The sequence below is a fragment of the Oncorhynchus nerka genome, linkage group LG22, assembly GCF_034236695.1.
Source record: "Oncorhynchus nerka isolate Pitt River linkage group LG22, Oner_Uvic_2.0, whole genome shotgun sequence".
NCBI lineage: Eukaryota > Metazoa > Chordata > Actinopteri > Salmoniformes > Salmonidae > Oncorhynchus > Oncorhynchus nerka.
The window spans coordinates 32,184,476-32,210,295 of NC_088417.1; the positions used below are offsets into that span (position 1 = coordinate 32,184,476).

General features: G+C 40.9%; 1 protein-coding gene across 2 annotated transcripts in view; it reads left to right on the forward strand.

The window, feature by feature from the left end:
- The first annotated feature begins 13,361 nt into the window (after positions 1 to 13,361).
- The window catches only part of LOC115105105 (uncharacterized), a 36,632-nt gene continuing 24,173 nt past the window's right edge, over positions 13,362 to 25,820 (forward strand). The window contains exons 1-2 of one of the 2 annotated variants that reach the window (XM_029626711.2): positions 13,362 to 13,545; positions 16,517 to 16,623. The gene's annotated coding sequence lies outside the window, so the exon portion shown is untranslated. The remainder of the gene's footprint in view (positions 13,546 to 16,516; positions 16,624 to 25,820) is intronic. The other variant, XM_029626712.2, reaches the window with a different exon arrangement.

A 25,820-nucleotide genomic window follows, 5' to 3' on the forward strand; every position in this document is an offset into this window, starting at 1 on the left:
CAATTGAACATTAAATCACTTTTCGGGGGAAGAAAATGTGTTATTTATTTTTCAGCTACAATAAATGCATGTGCTTTGGTAAAGACAGAGGACATAGAAGCCAAGCCAAAACATCTTAAAAGGTTTTTATTTTTTCTCTATCCGGATCCTGATGGAATCTAACCTCTCCAAACATGGATGTTGTTTTTCTCTGCGGAAAGAGCACCGTTCCAGAGTTGGGGTGTAGGTCTGTTGGAGGTCTGTGGTGAAGAGAAGAACGCCTCAACAGTGAACTTATGGGGGTTGTCTATGGGCTAACAATGGGAGGGGGAGACCAGAAAGCTGTGGTCAAAATGTGGAGGATGCTCTAGAGAATCTATTGTATTCTCTCCCCCACCTAATCAAGTCTGCTCCAATACCAGAGATGTATAGTCCCTACTCTGCAAACTGTTTTATAGAGCCCATAGGAAACATTCATTAGATTCACCATTAAAGGGATACTTTGGGATTTTGGCAACAAAGTCCTTTATCTACGTCCCCAGAGTCAGATGAACTCATGGATACCATTTTTATGTCTCTGCATCCTGTATGAAGGAAGTTAGAGGTTGTTTCGTGAGCCAATGCTAACTACCATTAGCACAATGACAAAGTCTACGTTAGCTACTAGCATGCTTGCAGTTACCATAGACTTCCAGTCATTGCGCTAACGCTAGTTACATGGTTCACCGGTTCAACTTAAACTATCGTCGCCACGTTATTCTAGTTAGTTAGTTAGCTAGCTAAGGAGTGGACCCGCTAACATCACAGTGTCATAAACCTTACTCATGTGACTTAAATGTTTTTGGTTGCACTTTGCCCTAAAGCTATTACTTACATGATAGTTAGTTACAGCATATTGCTGTACATTGCAGTACATCGCAGGCAGTGTGTGTTTATGGGACTCCCTGTTTGTCAGATCATTGTGGGAATGGGCCCATGTTCCTTCCTTAGTATGGCCCCTATATATTTACGGGACAGGTTGTGTGTTCTTTCATGTACTGTAACCATAGAGTGATACTTGGAGCATGACGGTGTGCAAACAGGACAGTCAGACATTAAAACACACTAAGTGATTCATGGAGTTTTCTTCTAATCTTTAAGGAAGATGTTTGTGTTTTTAAAAAGACAACTGCACTTTACTCACTGTGGATGGTAGAAAACAAGCGTAGTTTCGTGCATGCTTGTGCTATAGTTTAATCCACTTTAATCGATTGATCCGGCTTAAAAATATTACATTACGTTAAAGGCTGTGTGGGTATGGAAAAATATATCAACAAGTTCACCCTCTCGGAGACAGAGGAAGAGTGTCTGTCCCCTGTTTCATTGGCATCTATACCTTCTATTAGTCCACCTAAAGCTTTGCCAGGTCTCATAAACAACCCTTTCATTAAAAACACTTTCAATACATTGATTGAAGTCTGTAAAAAAAACAGAAGGGCTTAGATCTATATATGAACAAACACCTTTCTATAATAACCCCATCTCACCCAGAGATGCTATTACATTTTCTTGGTTCAACAAAGGAATTAAAACATTTGGTCATCACTAACACAGAGAGGCTGCTGCCTACATACAGACTCAAATCATTGGCCACTTTAATAAATGGATCACTTGTCACTTTAAATAATGCCACTTTAATAAGGTTTACATATCTTACATTACTCATCTTATATGTATATACTGTACTCTTATACCATTTATTGCATCTTCCCTATGCCGCTCGGTCATTGCTATTCCATATATTTATATGTACATATTCCTATTCCATCCCTTTAGATTTGTGTGTATTACGTAGTTGTGGAATTGTCAGAACTAGAAGCACAAGCATTTCGCTACACTCACATTAACATCTGCTAACCATGTGTATGTGACCAATAAGATTTGATTTGATTTATAGAGAAGGTGAACTACTATCCTTTCAACAACTGCCATCTCATTTTCACTTACACCAAACTCATTTCTTCAAGTACCTACAGGTTAGACATTATGTTGCCACTCAGCAGGGAGGTAGGATTCAGCCCATGAGGAAACCTATAACTGATGAACTGTGGCTGGAAAGGAAAGGAAAGGAAAGGAAAGGAAAGGAAAGGAAAGGGGCAAAAGGTTCTATATCTTACCTGTTCTCTAGTCTTCAAGCTTTGCTGGGGAACGATGCAGCTCTGAAGGCTTGCATGAAGTGGCATGATGACCTTGGTCTCATTGTTGAGGATGAGAAATGGGGAGAGCTCTTCTCAGATGCTCAGCGTCTTTCATGTAACACAAGGAACAAGTTGATGCAATTCAATATTTTACATAGGGTCTACTTTACACCAGAGAGACTGTATAAGATCAATTCAAAATATTTTAAATGTTGCCCAAGGTGTAAAACGGAGGTGAGCACACTTATTGGGAAGACATTATTCAGGACTTATCACAGGTCACTAATATGACTGTTCCACTAGACCCTTTCCTTATTGTTCTAAGAGATGTCTCTGTTCTACCAGTTAATATTGGTAGCAAAACCAGATTCATTAAATTGGCAGTCATTGCAGCCAATAAGTGCACAGCTTTTATATGGACGACTGACACTCCGCCAAGCAAGTAAATGTGGCTAGAAGACTTCCTATGCTTCCTATATTCCATCTGAAAAAATAACATACAATTTATGTAACAAACCCTTTGAATTTACTGATGTCTTGGGGGACTTTCAGTAGTTTCTAGAGTCGTCACCTTAGCTGCCACATTATTTTCTTCATTAATGTATTATTATTATTATTTGTTTTTACGTTGAATAATTTATTTTCTAGCATTGGATGTGAAGGTCATTCTGTTTCGTTTTTTTGTTAACAATTGAAGCTAACACCGGTGGATGGTAGGGGGGGGTGTTCATGTGTTGGGGAGGGGAGGGTTTTGCACGATGTGCTCCCATGTAGCAAGCTGTGTAGGTGGAAGGAATAACGGGGCATTATCTGTGTCATATTTTCCTGATGATTGTTAAATTGTTTTTAAAAAAAGCCAATAAATATATTGTAAAAAAATAAATAATAATATTAATGGAGGTATGTCAGTTGGGTGGGGCAGATCCTCATAGTTCTCATGATACCCGCGGTAGTGCTCTGGTCTGTCTGTAACTGAACAGTCACACATTTTATGGCACCAGTTTATGGCACCCAAATGGCACCATATTCATATTCATTTTTGGGGCACAGAACAGTGATTCTCCTGCCTGTATTCTCTCTCTCTGTGCTCTGATGTTCTCTGTCTGATGTCATCTCTGTCTGATGTTCTCTGTCTGATGTTGTCTGTCTGATGTCATCTCTGTCTGATGTCATCGCTGTCTGATGTCATCTCTGGCATGGGAAGCCCTGAGCAGGACATATTGAACTGGCTAAGCTTCACACAGACACACACATGCACATAATCATGCTGTCTAGGCGAAGAACACTTTCAGTCAGACTTAAATATCACATGCCTGAGGTCAAATCTGATGCGAAGCCATGGACGTTCAGCCTTCAGCAGTCAAAGAGAGCACCACAGGAAGACCAGTCCACTGTCTCGTGTCTTTCCTTTAACATCTCATCGACTTCAGAGAAGAAGTTATTGAAACTTTCACACAAAGGCTGTGTCCCAAATGGCACCCTATTCCCTATATGTTTGGCCAGGGCCCATAATATATAGGGAATGGGAACCATTTCAGATGCTGTAGACACTATAGATGGTTACCTTTCCCAAGAATCTCAGTAGCTCATTTGAATCTGCAGCTCTGCGGCTTGTTTCACACGGAGTTGGATCAAAGTGACTCTGCATCATCAGGCAGCACTCAGTTCAGAGGTGAGGAGATTTACTTGAGCCTCACTGTGTTGAGAGTTACCCCTGTGCCCCCTCTCTCCACAGATCCCTTACCTTACAACAATAACTAGATCCCACAGCTGCAGGGCCAAAACAAAAAGCCTCCGCGCACCACCAGCCCTCTGATCTCTGGAGCAGATGCCTCTAGGTGACTTTGCACCACCATGCAGGGTTCAGGCAGACCTGGGTTCAAATAGTATTTCAAATATTTCAAATACTTTAAGTGTATGTTTAGCCTGGCTGCAGTGCCAAATGGGTGGGATTTGCAGTTTTGCAACTAATGGTTTCATTTCATCAGGCACGCTTAATCAAGCACAGATTAAGTATTTTAAATGTTTTCAAATAGCATTTGAACACAGGCAGGGCCCAGGGCAGGCTTCAGGATCAGACCAAAGATGGACCACATACTGCTGGACCTTCTCTGTCTCTCTCTCTCTCTCTCTCTCTCTGTCTCTCTCCCTCACGTTCTCTCCATTATTTCTTTCTCTCTCTCTTTCTGTCTCTCCCCACATCTTTGATCTGTTACAGGAGGCGCTTACCTCTGTCAGACCCAGTCATTTAAGGATTTGCTTTGTTGGTGTACAGTTAGTTTGATTATGGGTATTATGTGCAAGGAGGTCTGAGAGCTGTTGAGTGGGGGTACACTACCAGACATCAACTGTGGCCCTTTTGCAATGTGACAGACAGTGTTGTTGCATCCCAAATGGCACCATAATCGCTATATAGTGCACTGGGCCCTGGTCAAAGCTAGTGCACTATATAGGGGAAGGGTGCCATGTGGGAAACAAACTGTGTGTTTGTACCACATTGATTTATAAGCAGTATGTGTGTTCCAGTACTGATACAAACAGTACAGTACTACTAGTACTATTTAGGCTAGGTACGGATTGTGTTGCTCTATTTAGGAATTGCTTTATATCCAGTGCCTTCAGAAAGTATTCACACCCCTTTACTTTTTCCCCCATTTTGTTGTTACAGTCTGAATTTAAAATGGATTACATTTAGATTGTGTGTCACTGATCTACGCCCAATACCATCACATGTAAAAGTGGAATTATGTTTTTAGAAATGTTTGCAAATGAATTTAAAAAAGGAAAAGATGAAAAATGTCTTGAGTAATAAGTATTCAACACAAGCCTAAATAAGTTCAGGAGTACAAATATGCTTTAAAAAGTCACATAATAAGTTGCATGGACTCTGTGTGCCATAATAGTGTTTTACCACTAGGCTACACTAGGCAGGTAGCATAGTGGTTAGAGCGTTGGGCCAGTAACCGCAAGGTTGCTGGATCGAATCCCTGAGCTGATGAGGTAAAAATCTGTCATTCTGCCCCTAAACAAGACAGACTTGCCTAGTAAAATAAAAACAATTACATGATTATTAAGTGACAACTCCATCTCTGTACCCCATTTCAGCTATCCTGACAAGCTATAGTGAAAAGAAGAAACTAAATAGATTCGATATAGAGGAGTGAGGGACTACAGCAATGACATCATTCAATGTTCTTCTCATTCATGTATCATCCACTAAATGGATCATTCCTATCGTATGAGATGTTAGACGAAATCAGATCTTCAAGAAGTTTTGTTGTTTGTTTACTTTAACCCCATGTATGAGAGAATAACTCAGTAGTACATTGTTGTATGTTATGTGTTCAGAGTTTGACTAAATTGCAGCGTGGTTTCAAAGGGTGCTGGCTGGTTCACTGGACATTGGTTTCAAAGGCAATCAAACATAATGAACATTGGAATGTACCAAGAAAACAGTCTTTGTACAAAATGACATCCTATTCCTTATATAGTGCACTACTTTTGACCAGGGTTCATAGGGAATAGGGTGCCATTTGGGATGCAGGCACAGTTTGTATCTGGACTAGTACTATGGGCCGATTGTTTGGGTTTGTTTGGGACGTCTTGTGGTTCTGTGTGATAGATTGTGGGCATCGAGTAGCCACAGAATAGTCTCGGGTTCCTGAAATAGTCAGTCCAAATTATAAGTATAGTAAGGCCTCTGAAGTGAAATGGACGGTTTTGGTGCATGGAGGAGGCCTTGCATGCAGTTAGTTATTATAGCTGGGCCAAGTTTAGGGCATTCCTTTCATAAAGAAGAGAAATCTGTACCCTTGCAATAAATTAATGGTCAAAATGAGTACGATCCAAAACATGTCTAAATTCTCTTACCAACTAGGCAAGATTGGCATTGACAGTTATTAGTGAGAACTTGGCCTAGCCCTAGCCTATATACAGTGCATTTGGAAAATGTTCAGACCCCTTGACTTTTTCCACATTTTGTTACGTTACGACTACACACAATACTCCATAATGACAGGGCAAAAATACGTTTAAACTCATTGGTCTGAATGCGAAGCGTCACGTCTGGAGGAAACCTGGCACCATCTCCACGGTGAAACATGGTGGTGGCAGCATCATGCAGTTGGGATGTTTTTCAGCAGCAGGGACTGGGAGACTAATCAGGGTCAAGCCAAAGATGAACAGAGAAAAGTACAGAGAGATCCTTGATGAAAACATGCTCCAGACCTCAGACTGGGGTGAAGGTTCACCTTCAAACAGGACAACGGCTCTAACCACACAGCCAAGACAACACAAGAGTGGCTTCGGGACAAGTCTCTGAATCTCCTTGAGTGGCCCAGCCAGAGCCCGGACTTGAACCCGATCGAACATCTCTGGAGAGACTTGAAAATAACTGTGCAGCAATGCTCCAACCTGACAGAGCTAGAGAGGATCTGCAAAGAAGGGAGAAACTCCCCAAATACAGGTGTGCCAAGCTTGTACAGTTATACCCAAGAAGACTCAATGCTGTAATCGCTACCTAAGGTGCTTCAACAAAGTACTGAGTCTGAATACTTATGTACAGTTGAAGTCGGAAGTTAACATACACTTAGGTTCGAGTCATTAAAACTTGTTTTTCAACCACTCTTGTTAACAAACTATAGTTTTGGCAAGTCGGTCAGGACATCTACTTTGTGCATGACACAAGTAATTTTTCCAACAATTGTTAACAAACAGATTATTTCACTTATTATTCACTGTATCACAATTCCAGTGGGTCAGAAGTTTACATACACTAAGTTAACTGTGCCTTTAAACAGCTTGGAAAATTCCAGAAAATGATGGCATGGCTTGATAAACTTCTGATAGGCTAATTGACATCATTTGAGTCAATTGGAGGTGTATCTGTGGATGTATTTCAAGGCCTACCATCAAACTCAGTGCCTATTTGCTTGACATCATGGGAAAATCTAAAGAAATCAGCCTAGACCTCAGAAATAAAATTGTAGACCTCCACAAGTCTGGTTCATCCTTGGGAGCAATTTCCAAACGCCTGAAGGTACCACGTTCATCTGTACAAACAATTGAATGCAAGTATAAACACCATGGGACCAGGCAGCCGTCATACCGCTCAGGAAGGAGACTCATTCTGTCTCCTAGATATGAACGTACTTTGGTGCGAAAAGTGCAAATCAATCCCAGAACAACAGCAAAGTACCTTGTGAAGATGCTGAAGGAAACAGGTACAAAAGTATCTATATCCACAGTAAAACAAGTTCTATATCGACATAACCTGACAGGCCGCTCAGCAAAGAAGAAGCCACTGCTCCAAAACCGCCATAAACAAGCCAGACAATGGTTGCAACTGCACATGGGGACAAAGATCATACTTTTTAGAGAAATGCCCTCTGGTCTGATGAAACAAAAATAGAACTGTTTGGCCATAATGACCATCGTCATGTTTGGAGGATAAAGGGGAAGGCTTGCAAGCCAAAGAACACCATCCCAACCGTGAAGCACGGGTGTGGCAGCATCATGTTGTGGGGGTGCTTTGCTGCAGGAGGGACTGGTGCACTTCACAAAATAGATGGCTTCATGAGAAAGGAAAATTATGTGGATATATTGAAGCAACATCTCAAGACATCAGTCAGTGGATATATTGAAGCAACATCTCAAGACATCAGTCAAGTTAAAGCTTGGTCTTCCAAATGGACAATGACCCCAAGCAGACTTCCAAAGTTATGGCAAAATGGCTTAAGGACAACAAAGTCAAGGTATTGGAGTGGCCATCACAAAGCCCTGACCTCAATCCTATAGAAAATGTGTGGGTAGAACTGAAAAAGTGTTTGCGAGCAAGGAGGCCTACAACCCTGACTCAGTTACACCAGCTCTGTCAAGAGGAATGGGCCAAAATTCACCCAACTTATTGTGGGAAGCTTGTGGAAGGTTACCCGAAATGTTTGACCCAAGTTAAACAATTGAAAAGTAATGCTACCAAATACTAATTGAGCGTATGTAAACTTCTACCCCACTGGGAATGTGATGAAAGAAATAAAAGCTGAAATAAATCATTTCTCTCTACTATTATTCTGACATTTCACATTCTTAAAATAAAGTGGTGGTCCTAACTGACCTAAGACAGGACATTTTTACTAGGATTAATTGTCAGGAATTGTGAAAAACAGAGTTTAAATGTATTTGGCTAAGGTGTATGTAAACTTCTGACTACTGTAAATGTGATCTTTCAGTTTTTTTTATTTTAACACATTTACAAAAATGTCTAAACCTGTTTTGCCTTGTCATTATGGAGTATTGTGTGTAGATTGATGAGGATAATGTTTTATTTAATCCATTTGAAAATAAGGCTGCAACGTAACAAAATGTGGGGGAAAAAATCAAGGGGTCTGAATACTTTCCGAATGCACTGTATGTCAACCGAATACTAGAATGTTGACGTTGGGTTGCATGTTTTTTTCTTCATGTTTTTGAGTATCAAAACAGAAGGCTTAGGCTAATTAAGATTTTTTACGATTTCTGATGACCAATAGCCAGGGGTGGTGTTCTTAGAATGCTGATCTAGGATCAGTTTTGTCTTCGAGATCATAATTAATAAGATTATGGACAGGGGGGGACCTGATTCTAGATCAACATGGGCCCAGAATTGATCGAGGCAGATCAAAGGGAGAGAATAAACATGCATGCGAGGTGGCACTGAGCTACGCCAGGTCAAATATAATATCCACTTTATCCTATACCAAGCTTTGTGTTGTACAGTGGCCACACTAGCTAACAGTACTATACCCTGTTGGCCTCCAATAGCCCATTACCTGATAGTATTTTTAACTCATACAGCAGAAAGCCTCTTTTCCTGTTCTGGTGTGTTTGGCACAGGCCCAGTCTTAAATGAAGACAAACCCTAAATATTACTCAAATGGCACCTTATTCCCTATTTCGTGCACTACTTTTGACCATAGGGCCCTGGTGAAAATGTGTGCACTATATAGGGAATAGAATGCCATTTGGGACACATTTCTATAGTCATTAGTTGTAAACTTTGATGAAACTTTGGTCGAAAAACCCAGTTGTTTTAGCTGTTTTATGTCAGAAGACAAAGGAACCAAAGAGAATAATCTCCAAAGAGATGATCATTCATACCAGCAATTTTCTATTTACTTCACAAATATAATTCAGGCAGATTGGATGTGAGCTGAATGCCTACTACCAGGATGTGTATCAGAAACCTGCAGTCACACCGCCTACCTATCTTTCTCCAGGTCAGGTCAGCAGTCAGCCCACTAAGATGAGAAATATCAGAGTTGTGTCTCAAATGGCACCCTATTCACTAAACACTTTTAGAAGAAAGAGTTCCAAAAGGGTTCTTCGGCTGTCCCCATAGAGCACCCTTTTTGGTTCCATATAGAACTATTTTGGGTTCCATGTAGAACCCTCTGTGTAAAGGGTTCTACACGGAACTCAAATGGGTTCTACTTGGTTAGAATCACCTTTGGCAGTGATTAATAGCTGAGAGTCTTTCTGGGTAAGTCTAAGAGATTTTCACACCTGGATTGTATAATATTTGCCCATTATTCTTTTAAAAATTATTCCAGCTCTGTCAAGTTGGTTGTTAATCATTGCTAGACAGCCATTTTCAAGTCTTGCCGTAGATTTTCAAACCAATTTAAGTCAAAACTGTAACTAGGCCACTCAGGAACATTCAATGTTGTCTTGGTAAGCAACTCCAGTGTATATGTAGCCTTGTGTTTTAGGTTATTGTCCTGCTGAAAGGTGAATTTGTCGCCCAGTGTCACTTGGAAAGCAGACTAAACCAGATTTTCCACTATAATTATGCTTGTGGTTAGCTCTATTCCGTTTCTTTTTATCCTGAAAACGGACCTTACAGATAATTGTATGTGTGAGGTACAGAGATGAGGTAGTCACAAAAAAAATCACGTTAAACACTATTATTGCAACTTATTATATGATTAAGCATGTTTTTACCCCTCCTCACGCCTACTCCCGCTCCCCCGCTCTGGTACTCACCCATCTACTAACCACCGGTCCTGACATCATCATTACACCCACCTGCTCCCCATCGTTACGCACACCTGGATCTCATCATCAACTTGATTACTCTCCCTTTATTTAGCTCTCAGTAGCCTTAGTCATCAGGCTGTATTGGTTTTGTTCATGTTCAGTACACTTCTCCTGTTTTTGTTTATCGGCCTTTCTTCTTATTAAACTCACCTTCTGCATCTGCTTCCTGACTCCAAGTGTATATGTGACACTCCTGAAGGTATTTAGGCTTGCCACAACAAATACTTATTGACTCAAGAAATGAGTGAGTCTGGTTTTAATTTCTGAAAACACCATTCCACTTTGATATTGTATTGGGTATTGTGTCTAGGCCAGTGACACACAATCTCTACACGACAAAAGATGTGGAAAAAGTCGAGGGGTGTGAATACTTTCTGAAGGCACTGTATGTCACTGGTTGTTGGAGATATCTGTTGTATGGTGAACTTGGGCTTCATCACGGTTTATTTGTGAGTAAACCTGGATTTGATAATAGCCAGTGCTTACCCAGTCACCAACCTCACCACACGTCACTGGAGGACCAGGTTATAACAACATGAAACAGGGTGCAGATAGAAAGTTGAGTGCAGATGGAAAGAGACAAAAAACATAGCATGCTGAACACTAAACAAAGAGTAACAGATTGGTTCAAAGCAAACCAATGACGTTCACTGATAATGTGGTGACATGGTTTTATCAATCTTATAATTGATACACTGTACATTGTTTTGTATTATATAAGCAACAGCATGTACTGGAACTGATAATAAAGAAGACATTATGACTTGATAATCCTATATCCTATCACCTCGTCCCCAAGCTCAATTGCTAGAGCCAGCTGGTGGACGAGATTACATATCCTACATCTCTTCTCCTCTGTTCAGGATACCATCTCCGACTTCTCTCCTCCAATTTAGAGCCAGGTCTCTACGAAGTCCATCGTCTCTACATGTTACTCAAAAGGTTTGATCATCTGTACAGCAGTGGCTTTATCTATACAGCTGTGGTATAGTCCTACAGTAATTGTTTACAAGGGCTTTATTGATCACACGTACAGTACCAGTCAAAAGTTGGAACACACCTACTCATTCAAGGTTTTTTCCTTCTTTTTTTACTCTTTTCTACATTGTAGAATAAAAGTGAAGACATCAAAACTATGAAATAACACATTTGGAATCATGTTGTCCCACTAAGCGCAAACCAGATGGTATGGTGTATCGCTGCAGAATGCTGTGGTAGCCATGCTGGTTAAGTGTGCCTTGAATCCTAAATAAATAACCGACAGTGTCACCAGAAAATCACCCCCACACAATCACACCTCCTCCTCCATGTTTCACAGTAGGAACCACACTTTCAGAGATAATCCTTTCAGAGATAATCCAAATTTGGACTCATCAGACCAAAGGACAGATTTCCACCGGTCTAATGTCCATTGCTCGTGTTTCTTGGCCCAAGCAAGTCTCTTCTTATTATTGGTGTCCTTTAGTGTGGTTTCTTTGCAGCAATTTGACCATGAAGGCCTGATTCACTCAGTCTCTTCTGAACAGTTGATGTTGATATGTGTCTGTTATTTGAACTCTGTGAAGCATTTATTTGGGCTGCAATTTCTGAGGCTGGTAACTCTAATGAACTTATCCTCCGCAGCCGAGGTAACTCTGGGTCTTTCTTTCCTGTGACGGTCCTCATGAGAGCCAGTTTCATCATAGCGCTTGATGGTTTTTGTGACTGCATTTGAAGAAACGTTCCGGACTGACCTTCATGTCTAAAAGCAATGATCGTTTTTCTTTGCTTATTTGAGCTGTTCTTTCCATAATATGGACTTGGTCTTTTACCAAATAGGGCTATCTTCTGTATACCACCCCTACCTTGTTACAACACAACTGATTGACTCAAACGCATTTAGAAGGAAAGAAATTCCACAAATTAACTTTTAACAAGGCACACCTGTTTATTGAAATGCATTCCAGGTGACTACCTCATGAAGCTGGTTAAGAGAATGCCAAGAGTGTGCAAAGCTGTCATCAAGGCAACGGGTGGCTACTTTAAAGAATCTCAAATATAAAATATATTTTGATTTGTTTAACACTTTTTTGGTTACTACATGATTCCATATGTGTTATTTCATAGTTTTGATGTCTTCACTATTATTCTACAATGCAGAACAATAGTACAAATAAAGTAAAACCCTGGAATGAATAGGTGTGTCCAAACTTTTGAATGGTACTACAGTAGAGACCATTGAGACTGGATGGTCCCTCATCACACACACACACTATGACTTTCCGTTAATGCTGTTCTTACATATAATGGCCTGCAGGAGATGACTATGGGCCATTGGGCACACACTGCAACAATGACTAGCTTTAAAGGGAGCAGATAAGCATCAAGTAGGTCATTTGAAGTTAATTTGGACTCTCTGGTTCTTTCCCAAATGGCACCCTACTACCTATAGTGAACTACTTTTGACCAGGGCCCATAAAGTGCCATTTTGTATACAACCTCTGTAAACATGAGCATATTGTTGGGTCAGTAGGTAGAGTGGCCTTTACAAATCAATTATGAAATAGACCTATATTGAAACGTTAGAATGGGTGAATCACGGACGTTATATTACTGGAATGATTTCCGTTGTGGGAATACACAGGTTGAGGCAGCCAGAAAATACCAGCCCCCCCAGTTTTCAGGGATTCAGTTATATGCAACATCTGTGTCAATATTATGGAGGTCATTTGGTTTCTCTGTTCTTTTAAGTGGTGCAAAAAAAGAGAACAACTCTCTCCACCTGTGAACATTCAGCAAGGAAAACATTCTCGTGTGTGTGTTTAGTGTGCATCGATGCGGGGTTGCGGGTGTAGTCCTACTGTATTTGGTCAGAAATGTGCGTGCGTGCGTGCATGCGTTAATTGAAAGGTTTCATTAGCCTACTTTTTGTTACCTAACTCCATGGCAGATGGATTTAGATATTGACTTACCTGGTTAAATAAGGGCTAAACTAAAAATGTACTGTTTAGGCTACTATCATAATCTCACTTTGTAGCAAACTAATTGGAAAAAGAAAATATGAGGGGCACAGTAGGTCTATAAATTCAGCGCCATCCATTCAGTACAAAATCATCCAGCAGCGCCACTGCTGAAAAAAAGCATACTGTATTCATTCTGTCGCTAACCAGGGCGCGTTGAGGAGAGCTGCTGCTCCTGCGTCCCTCCAGTTGCCGCCCCGAATAGGCATGCTAAGCAAATGCCCAGCACAGTACAGCACAGAGCTCTCTCGGCCGCAGATACTGAACGCAGGGAACTATAGCCTACCAGACGATAACGCGACCGACGCATCTCCCAGGTAAAGTGTCTATACAGTGCGTAATTTCAAGGTGATGATAGCGGTAGTCTATTTGTGAAATGTAGACTAATGCAAGAAAACGACGGATTAAATAGGATATCGAGTGAAGGCTGTGTCCGCTGGAGGCATATTCGGCAGTGGTTGAAGAATGCTGCTGGTATGAAGTAAACAGAGCAGAGGCAGAGAGAGAGAGAGAGAGAGAGGCGCATCTGCAAACGGTGCCTCAACTTAAAGCCTGGCTGGGTGATCTTCATATCTGCTGCAATTGCTTGCATTTTTCACCATAGATAGCTGAATGTGGTTAAAAATGGGATGTCAAGAACATAAGTTAGGGGAATGGACGAACGGAATGACCGTTGTTTACATATTTATTTACTTCAATATAGAGTGCTAGCTGGACTCGCTGAAGGTTACCTGCAACTGCACTTCAGACCTAGCTAGCTAGCAACCTAGTTGTTATTCAACATTTCGCGTGTTTACAATGTAGCCAGCCCAGCTATCAATAGCTTGCTGAAGGTTAGACAAACGTAGTGGCAATCAGTATCCAAATTGCAAATTGCAAATTGCATTGGCATATCACAGTTATCAAGCAAATGTTCAATTTGGTAACGGCACAGACTAGAACTACAGTTTTGAACGCCTTCAATCTTGCTACAGCGCAGTTATATTTAAAATATTTGTAACCATCAACAACACATCGCAGTGGGAATGTCAATGACCCAGCAATGGCATGGTTTGGTCTGTCAAGTTTATGCGGCTGGCTGTGATGTGTCCCAATGTCGCACCTGCAGCATCTTCTCAATCACATGTCTGAGGTCAAATCATCAATCTTCTTACGTTTGCCCCATTTGGTCGAACTTGGATAACTTTTCAAGTACTTCTATTATAATGTTATTCTGATGGATTAATACAACCATCTAGATTTTTTAAAAACATTATTATTAGACTAGTTAGAGACATACTACTCAGAAGTGTAGGTTACCAGTTGTGTGTGTGTGTGTGTGTGTGTGAAATGTGACTCATTGTGTTGACACAGGAGACAGACAGTCTGAGCGTACTGAAGTGTGAAATCGGCGGGTTTCAACTCATTATTATTAAGTAACTGGTTTCACATTCTTTTTTTTGTTTACTCAGCTTTTCGGTTGATGTTTTACCTGAACAAAAAAAAAACGGCCCAAATTTAGCTCAAACTTGAGAAAATTCGACTCATATGGTCTCATATGTTCATTCAACTAGAAATTATTATTTGGGCATTATTTTCAACATACATATTTGGCACACATTGACATATATAATTACATTGTGCATGTTCATTTATACAGTAGTTAATATACTGTACATGTCTTCACCTGGGATTTAAACTCACAACCGCTAAGGGCCCTAAGCGGCCCCCCAACCAAGCAGCCCCAAAAAATGGTGGCCCCCCTCTTGACGGCAGAGAGAAAAATGTTTTAAATTATACACATTTTGCCATGGGGCATAGAACATTTTGCAATTTTAAGGCAAATTTCATTCGATTCTACACATTTTGCCATGGGACCAAGATAAATTATTGTAGGTTTAAAGCTAATTTCCTGCAATTCTACACATTTTGCCATGAGGTTGAGAATTTTTTGGCTGTTTTAAATCAAATTTCCTGCAGTTATACACATTTCGCCATGATGCAATGGCCCTGAATGCCCAGTCAGTATTCGGCCATGATTATTACAAGTTCAGTGGCTGACAAAACAAGATAACTTGCTGATGTACAACCACATTTCTAACTTGCACCTTGTCTATTCTACTATTCTAATTCTCAAAAGTAAGTTGAGACCCCGATTGAGTTCCTTATGTCGCTTATGCCTGGAGCCGACCCTGGTTCGTGGCATTCCAATCTTCCTGCTATGCCACCATGTCTGTGTCCGTGACTGATTTCACCTGTATTGCTACACTTTGCACTCAGCTCTGTTAAAAGCACACTCAATTTATTGTATTTATCATAGTGATTAGGGAGTAACATTAAAACATGCCCCACCAACATTAGACAACTATAGAGAAAAATCAAAAAATTGCTGAAATAAGTCAATTAAACCAATGATTAGAGAATAGTCAGATGAACTAATAATTGGCACAGACATGGTGGTATAGCAGGAAGCTCGGAATGCCATGAATCAAGAGGTTGTTAGTTCAAATCCCAGGTGAGGACATGTTGAAATATAATTTCTGTATAAATGAACATGCACAATGTCAATGTGTGTCAAATATTTAAGTTGAAAACGTTGTATGTTATAAGCACTATGTGTATGTAAATAGTTCCACATACTTTTTTTTTTTGGGGGGGGGGGGGATTATAATTTATAATGTGAATGAACATATGAGACATATCAGACAAGTTGAGCAAACACATCATTTTAAGTTGACATCATTTTTGCCAACCTTTTTTCAAGTTGGAGCTAAGTTTGGGACAACTTTTTTTTTAAGGTTCAGGTAACACATGGACCAGGAAATTGAGTAAACCAAAAAACAAAAAACGCTGTGGAACCATATCCTTAATAATAATTAGTTGAAACAGTTTTTTTTTTTTTAACAGTGTATGACTATGGTGATAAGGCACGAGGAAGAGGTCAACAACTGGTGTGATGAATGGTCAAGGTCAACTAACTAGGCTAGTATAGGCTTCTCCATTTATTACATTCATTGTAGTCGGACACTGCTTGTTAGTTAATCTGCATGTAGGAACACCAAAAGGTCAGTTTGTATTTGTCATCCTCTCGTTAATAAACAAAAACATAGCAATACGGTGATAGGCAATGCGTCTTGAGAGGGTCTTGATGAGTATTGCACAAAGAATTCAACATGCTAGGTCTAGTTTCACTTTATTCTGACATTTCAGTTAGCCTAGCCCATGGCTCATTCTGTTAATTGGTGCTGTATGAAAACTTAACCCCCCCCCACTTATTCCCACTTACTGGGTCTGTTTTGTGTCACCTAGGAGGAGAACTCAACATAACCTTTAGGGAGAGGAGTGGCGTCGAAAGGAAGGAAAAGAGGAAGAGAGTTTTGCCAGGCGTCACTTATCTTGGATTACGTGGAGAGAAGGTATCCTTCCTGGAAAACACTAATAATGACGGCTAACAGTAACACATGCCTCTGTAAATAGTTTAGCAATCTGATAGTGTATTAATAATCAGAATCTCTCACTGAGTGCTAGCTAGGCCTTTCAATATGGTTTTAGACTGGAGTTACCAGACAGAAAATCTAAGTTAAAACAGTGTAGGCCTATATGTCTACACTGTCTCATGAATAATACTAAACACAGACATAGACCTACACTCTATGAAATGAAAGACATTCAGCTGGATGGTATTAACATATTAGACTGGTTTGCTTCTGAAGTCAGAGGGGTGTTGAAAGCCAGCTGTCTTTTTCTTGACCTTTCACTCAGGGTCCTCTAGAGGGCAGATGTCTAGACTAGAGACCAGAGACCTGTGGTTCAGTTGGCCAGTTCAACTGGAAGTTCAGTAATCTCCAAACAAAGGTCATTATGATGCAGACATTACTGTGTTTTGCAGTGCTCTCACGCAACATTGCATTTTTACGAGTTTCATCCCAAGTGGCGCCCTATTCCCTATATAGTGCACTACTTTTGACCAGAGTCCTATGGGAATAGGTTGACGTTTAGGATGCAAGCCTATATCTTGTTATAAGATGACCATAGTCAGTCTTTCTAGGCCTATGTTTTAGGTTGATTCGTGTAGTTATCGGAACTCAGCCAGCAGCGTAATTCCTCTGTCTGAACTCACTCTTATTGGATTCATTTAATCCTAGGTGTGAGTCCTAAATGACCTACATAGTGCATTACTTTTGACCAGAGGCCTATGTGCCCTGATCAAAAGTAGTGCACTACATAGGGAATAGGGTGCCATTTGGGACGCATTGTAGGTGTGGCCTTGCAGGGCTAAGAAGCTGCATGAGAACAGTACTGTAGTCTAGTCCTGTGGATTTCTATTAGACAGTATTAGTTTGTTTAGTATTTAGCTGTTTATTCATTTAGAAGAACCAGTAGGCCGCAACGCTTTAGAGCCCCTGGTTTTACAGCATTTTAAGATGAAGCAGTAGACTACAAAGGACTTTGCATTGTCTAGGCAGAGGACAGATCCTCAACCGAAGGGCACTGTGTGAGAGGTTATGTTAGCTGCGACAGCCTCTGTAGCATTTGTTGTAATGTTATTTCAAGGTTATGACTCTGGCATTCTTAGATTGACACATTGTTTTGGTCCACTACTGTAGTTTCCAAAGGAGAACCGACACTGGACATGTAAACAGAGAGGTTGAAACTCCTTGACAAGTTTCAGCTCTGGGGTTTGATTTTACTGTGTGTGTGTGTGTGTGTGTGTGTGGGTGTGGGGGCGGGGAGGGGGGACGGGACGGTGGTGAGTGTGTGTGTGTCAGTCATAGAGAGAAAGAGTGTGTGTGCACCCGTGCGTGAGAGAGCGTGCTTGTGTGCGTGTTTTGACACATACCCTCCTTTGGCAGGGTCGGTGTAAGAACGTAAAGCCAGTTGGATGCCCCTGGCGGGTAGGTGTAAAGAGGGAAGTGGTTCGTTAATTCCGGCTGTACTACAGGAGAGGAAAGGAAAGGGCTGGTCAACACAGCCACAGCACTATAGAGGCGTTGCATGGATGTATCCTGGCTAAGTGACTCATACTGTACCAATTCAGCTTCTATCACTTAGCTCAAACAGCCGTAAGTCAGTTAGCCAGAAAGACTTCCTGGTACTAGACGATAAAACAGACCCATTCTTTACAGACATTGAATAATGTTAGCCATGCATGCACCATATCTTATTCCAAACTTTTTATGCACTGTACAATTCTTATCAACGTTTAGGTCTGTTGACCTGTACTGTTTTTTTTAAGGACGTTATCGACTAGTTCATAAAATAGCAGCTGATACTCTCTGATAAGGCAAAATCTGTAAAAAATCAGTCATCTAATTTGGAGTTCTGGACTTTTTGTCCCATAGCTTTTGATTCTTTCACATTTCTTCCCCCTCCATCGAAGTGTTCAGCTGCCTGCCAAGTCTGTCCATACCTGATTAGCATCGTGCTAGTGTACTGCGGTGTGTTAATCCTTTGATCACAGTGGTTCGGTCTGATAAACCATGCCTCGGTCATCTCAAGGTAGCCCCAAGAACCTTGATGAGAACTAATGACCATGAGAAGACAAGCTGAACAGTGGACGGGGTAAAAAAAAACACATAGAAATATAATTTCTAGAAGGAACATTGGAACATCTCCATTCAAGTAAACATTCTATAATTCTATTTCTATGGTCAAAAACCAAAACAACGATGATATTCCTTTTATGAACTGCAGAGAACTGTACTGTATATCACGGGCATTAACTTGCTAATGTTTCAGACAGGCTTACCAAGACGTTCCAAGGCGTCTTTTATACTGTACATTTAAAACTGGAGCAGGGTGTGGACTGGATTCCATTGAAAAACGTGTTATAAATAAGCCTATTGCGTGTGCGACACTAATATCCAACAAAACTTTTCATTTAGACCTAGATTTTTTTACACACTGCAATACTCTTTTAATGTTCCTCATCATCTGAAGTCATAACTTTGAATTGACGAATCCGCACAGCATTACAAACACTTGACACTGTTTGATTAGATCACTCTAGTGTGTCTAAAGTGAATCAAGTCTGTGGTCTGTAATATGTTACTGACTCCAGTGTAGGGGAATGTAACATCCCATCCCAACCCAACCCAACGGAGGTCCTTTCATACTGAAGCCAGATGACTCCCTCAGTAACTCCCACACTGTCAAGTTTTGGAGGGAAACAATGGGGATGTATCCCAAATGGCACTATGAGCCCTAGTCAATAGAGTGCCATTTGGGACATAGAATATGTGGAGCGAACAGCCTACATACATTTGTCCATAAGCAATCTGCTATTTCACAAAAGGAAAACGACCGTTGCTATGGGAGCAGTTGAGCAAAATATGTTTGTGGGTGTTTTTAAGTAATTCCTCATGAGCTAATTCACTCAATGTGAATGAGATTGTTGTTGAGGTCTAGTGCTGTACCCTACCCTACTGATGAGAGGGTGTGGATAGATAGATAACATGTTGTTGACCGAGTGTGGCAGCATGGGTTTGTTAGTAATGTGGTGCAGTGGTTAGGGGAAAAGGACAAGGAAGGGAACGGATAGTTGTGAATGTTGCTCAATTCTTAGATCAATCATTGTCATGTCTTTGATAAATACGTTCAACTTCTGTCACTTAAGCTACTGTAAACGAGGTGTTTAGAAGTGTTCTGTCCAGATGGACCTGAGTCTGAAAAACTACTGAAACACAATCAGTTGACATTTTGCAGCCAGGGCCCCTCACTCTTAGTGGGGTTGGACAGAACAGGAGAGCGAGAGTCAAAAGTTTGGACCCACCTACTCATTCAAGGGTTTTTCTTGATTTAAAAAAAACTGTTTTCTACGTTGTAGAATAATTGTGAAGACATCAAAACTATGAAATAACACATGGAATCATGTAGTAACCAAAAAGTGTTGAACAAATCAAAATATATTTGAGATTCTTCAAAGTAGCCACCCTTTGCCTTAATGGTTGCCAAGAGTGTGTATAGCTATCTCTCAACCAGCTTCACCTGGAATGCTTTTCCAACAGTCTTGAAGGAGTTCCCACATGCTGAGCACTTGTTGGCTGCTTTTCCTTTTCCTTCACTCTGTGGTCTAACTCATCCCAAACCATCTCAATAGGTTTGAGGTTGTTAATTGTGGAGGCCAGGTCATCTGATACAGCTCTCCATCACTCTCTTTGATCAAATAGCTCTTACACAGCCTGAAGGTCTGTTGGGTCATTGTTCTGTTTAAAAATGGGATGGCATATTGCTGCAAAATGCTGTGATAGCCATTCTGGTTAAGTGTGTGGTTAAGTGTGCCTTGAATTCGAAATAAATCACAGATTGACTGGCCTTCATGTCTTAATGTAATGATGGACTGTCGTTTTGCTTTGCTTATTTGAGCTGTTCTTGCCATAATATGGACATGGTCTTTTACCAAATAGGGCTATCTTCTGTATACCGCCCCTACCTTGTCACAACACAACTCTTTGGCTGAAACGCATTAAGAAGGAAAGAAATTCCACAAATTAACTTTCAACAAGGCACACCTGTTAATTGAAATGCATTCCAGGTGACTACCTCATGAAGCAGGTTAAGAGAATGCCAAGAGTGTGCAAAGCTATCATCAAGGCAACGGGTGGCTACTTTAAAGAATCTCAAATATAAAATATAACACTTTGTTGGCTACTACATGATTCCATATGTGTTATTTCATAGTTTTGATGTCTTCACTATTTTACCATGTAGAAAATAGTAAAAATAAAGAAAAATCCTTGAATGAGTTTGTGTCCAAACTTTTTACTAGTACTGTACATACAAAGAGACTGTCAGAAAGAGTGAGACAACGAGAGGGGTGGGCTGGGGCTGTGAGTTGTAGCGGATCTGGGCTGGCAGTGTGGCGTTGAAATATGACCATGTGTGACTTGGCCATGTGTGACCTATGGGCCCTTGTCAAAAGTTGTGCACTTTAGGGAAAAGGGTGCCATTTGGGACATATCCCGTTTTCAGCCTTCGCAAGAGCGTCTCAGAGATACTCAGTGTCGTGTTGAGAGAGCTGATTGGAAACACCGACACACATCCTCAGGAAGCGCCAATTCCAAGCAGGGTACGCTGGACGATGATGTCACAGAGCCAAACAATAAAAAGGTTTTGGCAGAATGTAGTTGGCCCCTCCCCTCTTCTGGTCTCTCTGGCCAATGAGGTTTGCAACAATACAGAGGTGTGGCTCCTCTGAAGGAATATTTGAGGCAGGGATTGGATGGGATGTTATCCTTTGGGTCTCTGGCAGACCTGGGTTCAAATACTATTACATTTCACTTTACACTGTATGCAGTGCCAGATGGATGGTGTTTGCACTTTTGTAACTATTCTATTGGTTCCATTGCAACAGGCAAGTTCAATCAAAAATTGATTTCAAATAGTGTCTCCAGACACAAGTTTGTGGGTTATTCCTCGATTCCTTTTTGTTTTCTAGCCATGTGCTGCAGTTTTCTAGGATTGTTTTACGGATGGATCATGCAGTGGAGGCTGTTGGGGGGAGCTATAGGCGGACAGGCTCATTGTAATGGCTGTAATAGAATCAATGGAATGGAGTCAAACGTGTTTTTCATATGTTTGATCTGTTTGATAATGTTCCATGAATTCCATTCCAGCCAGTACAATGAGCCTGTCCTCCTATAGCTCCTCCCACCAGCCTCCACTGGGATCATGTCACGCTCACTGTCTCCTGAATACCTTTTTGACATTGATTCCTACTTTGACCACCGCTAAGGAAAAGCGTTCATAAGCTGTGTAAATAGGCTTAGGTTTATAGGTAGACAGACAGATAAAACTGTAAGAAACATTCATAGTTTATCACTATATAATGTAGGAATAAGTAACCGACACCAATTTGTCCTTCATTCCTTGTCAGGGTTCAGGTCCAGAAACTATTGCAGCGCCCAGAGCTATGATGATGAATGTCAGATGTTGTCATCACCACAAAATTGTTTGAATGTGAGCGTATGTCTGCTAGCCGGCCTGTAGATATTTTCACTGCGAAACACTTTGGCAACGCCCATTACACATTCTTTATAAGAATTGCACTAACCTTTCTGCATAGAATTGTCCAAGCTCGTTAGGCAAACTGTTGGATAACATGGATCTAGACTTGACTTTTGTTGCCTGTTAGCTTTTTCTTTCTTAAAGTAGCTATAGACAACTTCAATTTCCTGACTAGGGCTCTTCATCTGTGTCGTCAAAGCCCTAGTCTTGTCTCTCTCCCATGCTTCTCTCTCTCGAATTCAAAGGGCTTTATTGGCATGGGAAACATATGTTTACATTGCCAAAGCAAGTGAAATAGATAATAAGTTAAATAAAAAAATGAACAGTAAACATTATACTCACAAATGTTCCAAAGGATAAGAGACATTTCAAATGTCATATTATGGCTTTGTACAGTGTTGTAACAATGTGCAAATAGTTCAAGTACAAAAGGGAAAATAAATAAACAAATATGGGTTGTATTTACAATGGTGTTTGTTCTTCACTGGTTGCCTTTTTCTTGTGGCATTAGTTCACAAATCTTTCTGCTGTGATGGCACACTGTGGTATTTCACACAATAGATGGGAGTTTAAATTTGATTTGTTTTTTAAATTCTTTGTGGGTCTGTGTAATCTGAAGGAAATATGTGTCTCTAATATGGTCATACATTTGGCAGGAGGTTAGGAAGTCCAACTCAGTTTCCACCTAATTTTGTGCGCAGTGTGTACATAGCCTGTCTTCTCTTGAAAGCCAGGTCTGCCTACGGCGTTCTCTCTCAATAGCAAGGCTATGCTCAATGAGTCTGTACATAATCAAAGCTTTCCTTAATTTTAGGTCAGTCACAGTGGTCAGGTATTCCGCCACTGTATACACTCTTTTTAGGGTCACTCGCCCCCCCCCCTACCGGGGCCATGAAGAGGATTGCCACCAAACTGTTAACTGGGAAACTGTCTTCCTCCTCCAGCCTTTTGGAATGCATCCAAAATGGCACCCTATTCCATATATAGTGGACTACTTTTCTCATCAAAAGTAGTGCACTATGTAGGGAATATGGTGCCATTTGGAAGGCAACCTTGGTGTTGTAGCCACTAGCTACCAGTCAGGACAGATGCCTTCTTCTTCAAAAAATGCCTTTATTTATGTACTGTACAGTGCATTCGGAAAGTATTCAGACCCCTTCCCTTTTTCCACATTTTGTTACATTACAGCCTTATTCTAAAATGTATACAATTATTTTTCTATTTCATCAATCTACACAAAATACCCTATAATAACAAAGCAAAAACAGGTTTTTATACATTTTTGCAAATTTATTACAAATAAAAAACAGAAACACCTAATTTACGTAAGTATTCCGACCCTTTGCTATGAGACACGAAATTGATCTTTTTTTTTTAAACCTTTATTTAACCAGGAAGGGCTCATTGAGATTAAAATCTCTTTTTCAAGAGCGCCCTGACCAAGATAGGCAGCACCAAGTCATTACAAAAAAATGACCGACAGACAACATGAAAAACTAAATGTAATCTAGTAAAAACCATTGAATTCACAAGAGTATAAAACAGTAAATTAAAAACATTGACAGGTCAGTGAATCAGCCTCAAAATCCTTCATCAGTGATTTAAAAACACCAATTGGGACAAGTTCTTCCAGTTTAAAATTATTTTGTAAGGTGTTCCAAGACGATGGCGCAGAGTACATAAAAGCCCTTTTACCAAATTCAGTTCGGACATTTGGAACAGTTAGCAGGATAAAGTCCAGCGAACGAAGAAGGTACCCACCACATTTCTGAACAATAAAAATGCACAAATAAAAAGGTAGTAAACCCAAAATGGCTTTGTAGAATCCTGCTTAGCAGCTTAGCTGCATCCTGTTTCCATTGATCATCCTTGATATTTCTACAACTGTCACACCCTGATCTGTTTCACCTGTCTTTGTGTATCCACCCCCCTTCAGGTGTTGCCCGTCTTTCCCATTATCCCCAGTGTATTTATACATGTGTTCTCTGTTTGTCTGTTGCCAGTTTGTTTTGTTTAGTCAAGCCTACCAGCGGTTTTCCCGTGCTCCTGTCTTTCTCTAGTTCCTTTTTTCCCGGTTTTGACCGGTTTTTGCCTACACTGAGCCTGCCTGCCGTTCTGTACCGTCCGGACTCTGCTTTGGATTACTGACCTCTGCCTGCCCTTGACCTGTCGTTTGCCTGCCTCCTGTTTTTGTATTAAAATTTTGTTACTTCGAAACCGTCTGCATCTGGGTCTTCTACTGAGCCTTGACAACAACTTGATTGGAGTCCACCTGTCGTAAATTCAATTGATTGGGGATGATTTGGAAAGGCACACACCTGTCTATATAAGGTCCCACAGTTGACAGTGCATGTCAGAGCAAAAACCATGCCATGAGGTCAAAGGAATTGTCCATAGAGCTCCGAGACAGGATTATGTCAAGGCACAGATTTGGGCTAGGGTCCCAAAAAATGTCTGCATCCTTGAAGGTCCCCAAGAACACGGTGGCCTCCATCAGTCAGGGAGGTGACCAACGAGCCCGATGGTCACTCTGACAGAGCTCCAGAATTCCTCTGTGGAGATGGGAGAACCTTCCAGAAGGACAACCGTCTCTGCAGCACTCCACCAATAAGGCCTTTATGGTAAAGTGGCCAGACGGAAGCCACTCCTCAGTAAAAGGCACATGACAGCCTGCCTGGAGTTTGCCAAAAGGAACCTAAAGACTCTCAGACCATGAGAAACAAGATTCTCTGGTCTGATGAAACCAAGATTGAACTCTTTGGCCTGAATGACAAGCATCACATCTGGAGGAAACCTGGCACCATCTCTACGGTGAAGCATGGTGGCGGCAGCAGTAAATATTATACTCACAAATGTTCCAAAGTAAAAGAGACATTTCAAATGTCATATTGTGGCTATATACAGTGTTGCAACGTTGTGCAAATAGTTAAAGTACAAAATGGAAAATAAAAAAACATAAATATGGGTTGTATTTACAATGGTGTCAATTCTTCACTGGTTGCCATTTTCTTGTGGCAACAGTTCGCAAATCTTTCTGCTGTGATGACACACTGGTATTTCACCTAATAGATGGGAGTTTGCCAAAAGGCACCTAAAGAATCTCAGACCATGAGAAACAAGATTCTCTGGTCTGATAAAACCAAGATTGAACTCTTTGGCCGGAATGCCAAGCATCACGTCTGGAGGAAACCTGGCTCCATCCCTAAAGCATGGTGGGGGCGGCAGGGTAGCCTAGTGGTTAGAGTATTGGATTAGTAACCGGAAGGTTGCAAGTTCAAACCCCCGAGCTGACAAGGTACAAATCTGTCATTCTGCCCCTGAACAGGCAGTTAACCCACTGTTCCTAGGCCGTCTTTGAAAATAAGAATTTGTTCTTAACTGACTTGCCTAGTTAAAAAAAAAAAAAAAAAAAAAATTTTTAAATGGTGGTGGCAGCATCATGCTTAGGGGATGTTTTTCAGCGGCAGGGAGACTAGTCAGGATCGAGGGAAAGATGAACGGAGCAATGTACAGAGAGATCCTTGAGGATCCTTTAGGACCTCAGACTGGAACGAAGGTTCAACTTCCAACAGGACAACGACCCTTAGTCCACAGCCAAGACAACGTA